The sequence below is a fragment of the Loxodonta africana genome, chromosome 11, assembly GCF_030014295.1.
Source record: "Loxodonta africana isolate mLoxAfr1 chromosome 11, mLoxAfr1.hap2, whole genome shotgun sequence".
Taxonomy (NCBI): Eukaryota; Metazoa; Chordata; class Mammalia; order Proboscidea; family Elephantidae; genus Loxodonta; species Loxodonta africana.
Window position 1 is genome coordinate 23,021,628 of NC_087352.1, and position 9,653 is coordinate 23,031,280.

Consider the following 9,653-nt stretch of genomic DNA (forward strand, 5'->3'; position numbering starts at 1 on the left):
TCAATTCCTGGAGCCTTGTTTTTTGTCATTTCCTTCAGTGCATCTTGGACTTCTCCCTTCAATACCATGAGTTCTTGATCGTATGCTACCTCCTGAAATGGTTGAACATCAACCAGTCCTTTTTGGTGCAGTGTCTCTGTGTATTCCTTCCATCTTCTTTAGATGCTTCCTATGCTGTTCAATAATTTCCCTGGAGGATCCTTTAATATTGCAACTCGAGGCTTGAGAAATGCTGAGCCTGTTCTTCCCTTTTGGTTTTTTAACTTCAGGTCTTTGCACATTTCACTATAACACACGTAAAGATTACAGCATTGGAAACCCTGTGGGGAAGTTCTGCTCTGTCCTATAAAAAAAAAAAAAAGTGGCTATAAGTCGGAATCAACTCAGCAGCACACAATAACAACATTGCTGTGTGACAATATTGTTGTTTGTTGTTTTAGGTGCCACTGAGTCAATTTTGACTCCTAGTGACTCCATGAGTTATAGAATAGAACTGCCTCACAGAGTTTTCTTGGCTGTAATCTTTACAGAAGCAGATCACCAGGGCTTTCTCTCACAGAGCTGCTGGGTGAGTTTGAACCCCTGACCCTTCATTCGTAGTGAGTGCTTAACTGTTGTGCCACCAGGGCTCCATGTCACAATATTACCACGAAGTTATTGGCTTAAACAATATACATGTATTAGAGTTTCTGGGGGCATAGCTTAGCAGGGTTCTCTGCTTCAAGACATTTTATGGAGCTGCAATAAAGATGTCAGCCAAAAATGGAGTCTGATCTGTAAGTGGGCAGGGGAAGGATCCTTTTCCGATCCAGATGGTTGTTGGCAGAATTCAGTTCTTTGGAGGAACTGGACCGGGGTCTCGGTTCCTTGTTCGCTGTTGTCTGGTGTCTTAGTTATCTAGTGGTACTATGAGAGAAATGCCATAACTGGGTGGCTTTAACAGAAATTTATTGTCTCAGAGCTCAGGAGGCTAGAAGTGCAAATTCAGTGTGCCGTCTCTAGGGGAAGGCTTTCTCTCTATGTTGGCTCTGGGGGAAGGTCCTTGTCTCTTCAGCTTCTGTTTGCTGGTTCCTCGGAGATGTCCACGTGGCTTGGCATCTGATTTCGCCTCTCTCTGCTTTGCTTAATCTGCCCCTTTTATGTCTTATAAGAGATTGGCTCAAGACACACCCTATGCTAACCCTTCCTCATTAACATAACAAAGACAAATCATTCCCAAATGAGATTTTAACCACAGGCATAGAGGTTAGGATTTATGACACATATTTTGGAGGGACACAATTCAATCCATAAAAGCTGGAGACCACCCTTAGTTCCTTGCCATGTGGGTCTCTCCATCATGGCAGCTCACTTTGTGAAAGGATGCAAGATGTTATGGATTAAATAGTGTCCCCCTAAATATAATAATAAAAAAAAAGTATTGTAAATTCTAACCCCTATACATGTGGATAAGGAGCCCTAGTGGCACAGTGTTAAGTGCTCAGCTGCTAACTGAAAAGTCAGCAACTTGAACCCACCAACTTCTCCAAGGGAGAAAGATGTGACAGTCTGAATCCATAAAGATTACAGCCTTGGAAACCCTGTGGGGCAGTTCTACTGTCCTATAGGGTTTGTATGAGTTGGAGCCAACTCGATAGCAACGGGTTGTACAGGTGGATATAATCCTATCTGGGAATAGGGTTTTCTCTGTTATGTTAATCAGGCTTATATCAGTGTAGCGTGTGTCTTAGAAAAATCACTTTTGAAATACACAAGGAGCAGATTAAGCACAGAAGTAAGCACATACAAATAGAGAAAGATTGATGCCATGTGGAGATCACCAAGGAACTGAGGAACAGAGCCGAAACAGACAAGGATTTTCCCCCAGAGCAGACAAAGAGCCTTCCCCTAGAGCCAGTACCCTGAACTCAGACTTCTATCCTTCAGAACTGTGAGAAAATAAATTTCAGTTGTTTAAACCACCCACTGTGGTACAGGTAGTCCCTGACATGTAACAGGGTTCCATTCCAACGACCACTCCATCGTCAGTTGGCTCTGATGTAAAATCAAGTATCTCATTTTCCTTTAATGTTCATTCTTATTGCCTTTTATTATCAGTATCTTTATAAATCTGATCTTTATTTGCCTTCGGGGGTTGAAAACAGTACAAATATGATGACATCATCAAACTACGCTCTGCAACATTGTATGTAGCACATGTTACGAACTATAAGATGTACCAAAAAAAGGGTGGTCCTAAGTGCAGTTTGTCGTAACTCGAATACGTCATAAGTAGGGGACTACCTGCATTCTTTTAGGCAGAAGAATTTGCTTTCTGCACCCCAAGATGCCTGTTCTTTGCTGAGTGACTACATTTAGTCCCTAACTTACGATGGGGTTCCGTTCTGACAACTCCACGGTAAGTTGGTTCTGACTTAAGTCAAGTACCGCTTTTTTTTTTTTTTTAGTTTTCCTTACTATTGCCTTTTATTATCAATATCTTAATAAATCCTATCTTTATTTGCTTTGGGGGGCTGGAAACATTACATCTGAGAATGAAAACATTAGCAAATTACACTCTGCAACATTGTGTGTAGTGCATGTTACTAACATTAAGATGTACAAAAAAAGGACTGTCATAAACACAGTTTGTCGTAACTCAAATATGTCACAAGTCAGGGACTACCTGTATTTCTGTTACAGCAGCTCTAGAAACTAAGACACAAGCCAAGAAAGCAATAAAGAGAGTCTGCTGGCAAGATGGAAGTTGCAATCTTGTGTAACATCATCACTCAAGTGATATCCCATTTCCTTTACCATGTTCTATAGGTTAGAAGCAAGTCACATGTCCCACCAAACTCATGGGGAGCAGATTACACAGGAACATGAATACCAGGAGTGAGAATCACCGAAGCCCATTTTGGAGTCTGTCTGCCACAAGGAGAGCTAGCCCAGGTCCCCTCATCCCCAGCACACAAGCTTATGTGAGGTTATGAGACAGTTTTATGGAGAGAAGAGAGTGAAAACAGAAGATTACCAGACAAGAAAGGCACTGAACATGTACCGAAAAGGAAGCAGAACACGGTACGACTGCTTTGGAAAACTGTTTGGAAGTTTCTAGCAAAGTTTAACATATGCTTACCTATGACACAGCAATTCCACTCCTAGGTAGAAATTCAAGAGGAAGGTTTGCATATGTGTATATGCATAAAAAGGATGTTTATGTGCATATAAGAATGCTTGAATGTGTATAAGAATGTATGCATGTAAGAATGCGTTCATATAAGAATGTTTGTGACCACAACTACCGTGGCTTCCACTAGACTGAGTCCAGTACAACTAGATGGTGCCCAGCTACCACCACTGACTATTTTGACAGGGATCACAATAGAGGGTCCTGGACAGAGCTGGAGAAAAATGTAGAGCAAAATTCTAACTTACAAAAAAAGACCAGACTTACTGGCCTGACAGAGACTGGAGAAACCCTGAGAGTATGGCCTCTGGGCACTCTTTTAACTCAGTAATGAAGTCACTCCCAAGGTTAACCCTTCAGCCGAAGATTAAACAGGCCTATAAAACAAAATGAGAATAAAGGGGTACAGCAGACCAGGGTAAAGGACAAGAAGGCAGGAGGGGACAGGAAAGCTGGTAATGGTGAACCAAGGTCAAGAGGGGGAGGGTGTTGACATGTTATGGGGTTGGCAACCGATGTCACAAAACAATATGTGTATTAATTTTTTAATAAGAAACTAGCTTGCTCTGTAAACCTTCATCTAAATAAAAAAAAAAAAATGTGTGCATATAAAAATGTGTGCATACCAGCCCTGGGGCAGGGACTGGAAGGCAGGAGAGAATAGGAAAGCTGGTGATGGGGAACTCAGGGTGGAGAAGGGAGAGTGTTGACATGTCGTGGGGTTGTTAACCAATGTCACACAACAATGTGTATACTAACTCTTTGATGAGAAACTAGTTTGTTCTGTAAACCTTCATCTAAAGTTCAATTTAAAAAAAAAAGAATGTGTACATATGTTTGGGAGCCCTGGTGGCACAATGCTTAAGCATTTGGCTGCAGTTTGAACCCATCAGCCTATCCTTGGAAACACTGTGGGGAAGTTCTACTCTGTTCTGTAGGGTCACCATGAGTTAGAATCAACTCAGAGGCACTGGTTTTTGGTAAGAATATTTGTGTGCATGTAAGAGTGTTTATGTGTATGTAAGAATGCCGGTATGTGTACAAGAATATTTGTCTTAGTTATCTAGCGCTGCTATAATAGAAATACCACAAGCGGATGACTTTAACAAACAGAAAGTTATTCTTTCACAGTTTAGGAGGCTAGAAGTCCAAATTCAGGGTACCATCTCCAGCAGAAGTCTTTCTCTGTCGGCTTTGGAGAAAGGTCCTTGTCATCCATCTTCCTCTGGGTGTAGGAGCTTCTCAGTGCAGAGACCCCAGTTCCAAAGGACATACTCCACTTCCGGCACTTCTTTCTTGTTGGTAATGAGGTTCCCCTCCTCTCTGCTCAATTCTCTCTTTTATATTTCAAAAGAGACTGGCTCAAAATACAACCTAATCCTGTAGCTTGAGTCCTGCCTCACTAACATAGCTGCTTCTAATCCTACCTCATTAACATCTTAAAACAACAACAACAACAAAAAAAACTAAACTTGATGCTGTCAAGTTGATTATGACTCATAGCAATCCTACAGGACAGAGTAGAACTGCCTCATAGAGTTTCCAAGGAGCAGCTGGTAGATTCGAACTGCCCACATTTTGGTTAGCAGCCTAGCTCTTAACCGCTATGCCACCAGGACTCCATTAACATCATAGATGTTAGTATTTACCACACAGGATAATCATATCAGATCACAAAATGGTGGACAATCACACAATACTGGGAATCATGGCCTAACCAAGTTGATACACATTTTGGGGGGATACAACTCAATCCATAACATCCCACCTTTTAGCCCCCAAAAGTTTATGTCCTTGCCCATCATATCAAAAGTCTTAAATCAACTCCAAGTCCAAATTGCAAAAATTCCTCTTCATCTGTGAAATCTAGAATACGAATTATCTGCTTCCAAAGTACAATGGCGGAACAGACACATGGTAGACATTTCCATTACAAACGGGAGAAATGGGAGGGAAAGAAGGGATAACAGACAGCGAGCAAGTCAGCAGAACACATTACATTAGCTCTCAAGGCTTGAAAATAATCCTCTGTTCTCTGAGACCATTTAGACAATGGCAACACCCTCTAGACTCTGGGAGTTGGCCACACTCTCCAGAATTTGGGTGAAGGCCCTCAGCTCTGGGCTTCAGTTCTGCCTCCCAAGCCCACCAGGAAAGCAACTCTGCCCCCTCGGACCAGATTTTGTCTTAGTTATACAGTGCTGCTCTAACAGAAATACTACAAGTAGATGGCTTTAACCAAGAAAAATTGATTCTACCACATTTTAGGAAGCCAGAAGTCCAAATTCAGGGCACCAGCTCCAAAGGAAAGCTTTCTCTCTTTGTTGGCTCTGGGGGAAGGTCCTTGTCATCAGTCTTCCCCAGGGTCTAGAAGTTTCTCAGCACAGGGACTCTGGGGTTCGAAAGGATGCACTTTGCTCCTGGCTCTTCATTCTTGGTGGTAGGAGGTTCCAGAAAGAGTCTGTAGTGCTGCCACTGTCCGCTTCCTCTTCCTTAGTCAACTGATTACAATGAACTCCCCATGAGGCCAAGGTACAGACTGGGAGATGGAAGGTAAAATGACAAGCATGGAGACCATGGGCATTTGGGCCATTTCCTCACACAACTTATTTGTGCCATCAGGTCCTGCTCAGGCCCCATCTCATATATACCACTCCCATTTAATGATGGAGTGCTGCTGTGCATGTCCAACTTTATGGCTCTATGGGTCAGACAACACCCAGTTCATGATGGGCAGCTCAGGCTGCATGGTGACTTGTTGGCCCATGGTTAAGCGTTCAGTATCTACTAATGCCCAGTAACAAGCCAAAAGCTGTTTCTCAAAAGGAGACTGCAGGGCTTTAGTTCAAAGTCCTAAGGGTCTGCGCTGTGATTCACCAATAGGGGCCTGCCAAAGACTCCAAACAGTATCTCTATCTGCCACTGACAATTCAAGCACCATTGGATAAGTCAGATCATATGCTCCAGGTGGCAGAGCCGCTTGCACGGCAGCCTGAACCTGTTGCAGAGCCTTCTCTTGTTCTGGGCCACATTCAAAACTAGCAGCTTTTCCAGTCACTTGATAAATAGGCTGGAGTAGCACATCCAAATGAGGGGCATGTTGCCTTCAAAATCCCAAGAGGCCCACTGGGCATTGTGCCTCCTTTTCAGTTGTGGAAGGGGCCAAATGCAATAACTTATCCTTCTCTTTAGATGGAATATTTCAACATGCCCCACACCACTGGACCCCTAGAAATTTCACGGAGGTGGAAGGTGCCTAAATTTTTGTGGGATTGATTTTTCACCCTCTAACACACAAATGTTTTACCAATAAGTCTGGAGTCACTGACACTTCTTGCTTACTAGGTCCAATCATCATAACGTCAAAAATGTAATGGGCCAATGTGACATCTTGTGGAAGAGAAAGGCAATCAAGATCCCTGCGGACTAAGTTATGACATAGGGCGGGAGAGTTGATATACCCCTGAGGGTGAACTGTGATCATTAAGGTTGTGTGTCAACCTGGCTGGGTCATGATTCCTAGTGGTTTGCCAGTTATGATGTAATTTGGCAGTTGTACAATGATGTGATCACCTCCATGATGGGATCTGCTGTGAGTAGGCAATCAGTTGAAAGGGAGTTTCCTTGGGGGTGTAGCCTGAACCTAATATATGTAAACTTTCAGGCAAGGCTTGGAGGCTTTTGCTTGCTCTGGATCCTGCACTGGCTCTTGTTCATCTGACCTCTAGTTCTCGGGACTTGAGCTAGCAGCTTACCTGCCAGTCTTGGGATTCGTCAGCCTCTGCAGCCTGTGAGCCAGCAGCCTGACCTAGCAGCTTACCTAGCAGTCTTGGAATTTCCTCAGCTTCCATAGCCTGTAAGCCAGAGGCCTGTTGCCTGACCTACCGATCTTGGGTTCGCCAGCCACTGCAGCTACATGAGTCAGGAGAAGCCTCCAGCCTGACCCACAGACTTGGGACTTTCCAGCCTCTACAACCACATGAGCCATGTCCTTTATATAAACTTTTCTCCCACTGTCTATATATATGTATATATATATACATATATATATATACACATAGATGATAGATACATACATAGACAAAAAAGGTGATCCAACCGAATGTGGAAATTATAGAATATCGTTAATATCACACACAAGCAAAATTTTGCTGAAAATCACTCAAAAACGGCTGCAGCAATATATCGACAGGGAACTGCCAGAAATTCAGGCCGGTTTCAGAAGAGGACATGGAACCAGGGATATCATTGCTGATGTCAGATGAATCCTGGCTGAAAGCAGAGAATACCAGAAGGATGTTTACCTGTGTTTTATTGACTATGCAAAGGCATTTGACTGTGTGGATCATAACAAACTATGGGGAACACTGCAAAGAATGGGAATTCCAGAACACTTAATTGTGCTCATGAGGAACGTTTCCATAGATCAAGAGGCAGTTGTTTGGACAGAACAAGGGGATACTGATTGGTTTAAAGTCAGGAAAGGTGTGCGTCAGGGTTGTATTCTTTCACCATACCTATTTGATCTGTACGCTGAGCAAATAATACAAGAACCTGGACTATATGAAGAAGAATGCGGCATCAGGATTGGAGGAAGACTCATTAACAACCTGCATTATGCAGATGACACAACCTTGCTTCCTGAAAGTGAAGAGGACTTAAAGCACTTACTAATGAAGATCAAAGACCACAGCCTTCAGTATGGATTGCACCTCAAGATGAAGAAAACAAAAACCCTCACAACTGGACAAATGAGCAACATCATGATAAACGGAGAAAAGATTGAAGTTGTCATGGGTTCATTTTACTTGGATCCACAATCAACACCCATGGAAGCAGCAGTCAAGAAATCAAAAGACACATTGCATTGGGCAAATCTGCTGCAAAGGACCTCTTCAAAGTGTTGAAGAGCAAAGATGTTACCCTGAAGACTAAGGTGAGCCTGACCCAAGCCATGGTATTTTCAATCGCATCATATGCACGTGAAAGCTGGACAATGAATAAGGAAGACTGAAGAAGAGTTGACACCTTTGAATTGTGGTGTTGGCGAAGAATATTGAATATACCGTGGACTGCCAAAAGAACGAACAAATCTGTCTTGGAAGAAGTGCAGCAACCAAGGTGCTTATCAGTGGATGAATGGATAAATAAATTATGGCATATTTACACAAAGAACAGTGATGAATCTGTGAAACATTTCATAACGTGGAGGAATCTGGAAGGCATTATGCTGAGTGAAATTAGTCAGTTGCAAAAGGACAAATATTGTATAAGACCACTATTATAAGAACTCAAGAAATAGTTTAAAGAGAGAAGAAAATATTCTTTGATGGTTACAAGACAGGGGAGGGAGGGAGGGAAGAAAAAGGGTATTCACTAATTACATAGTAGATAAGAACTCCTTTAGGTGAAGGGAAAGACAGCACACAATACAGGGGAGGTCAGCACAATTGGACTAAATCAAAAGCAAAGAAGTTTCCTGAATAAATCGAATGCTTCGAAGGCCAGCGTAGCAGGGGCAGGGGTCTGGGGACCATGGTTTCAGGGGACGTCTAAGTCAATTGGCATAATAAAATCTATTAACAAAACATTCTGCATCCCACTTTGAAGAGTGGCATTTGGGGTCTTAAACGCTAGCAAGCAGCCATCTAAGATGCATCAATTGTTTTCAACCCTCCTGGATCAAAGGAGAATGAAGAACACCAAGGACACAAGGTAATTACAAGCCCAAGAGACAGAAAGGGCCACATAAACCAGAGACTACATCATCCTAGACCAGAAGAGCTAGATGGTGCCCAGCTACAACCGATGACTGCCCTGACAGGGAACGCAACAGAGAACCCCTGAGGGAGCAGGAGAGCAGTGGGTTGCAGACCCCAAATTCTCGTAAAAATACCAGACTTAATGGTCTGACTGAGACTAGAAGGATCCCGGTGGTCATGGCCCCCAGACCTCCCATTGGCCCAGGACAGGAACCATTCCCAAAGCCAGCTCTTCAGACAGAGATTGGACTGGACAATGGAATGGAGAGGGACACTGGTGAGGAGTGAGCTTCTTGGATCAGGTGGACACTTCAGACTATGTTGGCGTCTCCTCCCTAGAGGGGAGATGAGAGGGTAGAGGGGCTTAGAAGCTGACGAAATGGACACGAAAAGAGAGAGTGGAGGGAGGGAGCGGGCTGTCTCATTAGGGGGAGAGCAATTGGGAGAATGTAGCAAGGTATGTATAAGTTTTTGTGTGAGAGACTGACTTGATTTGTAAACTTTCACATAAAAGCACAATAAAAATTAAAAAAAAAAAGAAGTACAACCGGAATGCTCCTTAGAAGCAAGGATGGTGAGACTGCATCTTACATACTTTGGACATGTTGTCAGGAGGGATCAGTCCCTGGAGAAGGATCAGTCCCTGGCAGAGTACAGGGTTGGTGGAAAAGAAGAAGACCCTTAACGAGGTGGGTTGACACAGTGGCTGCAACAATGAG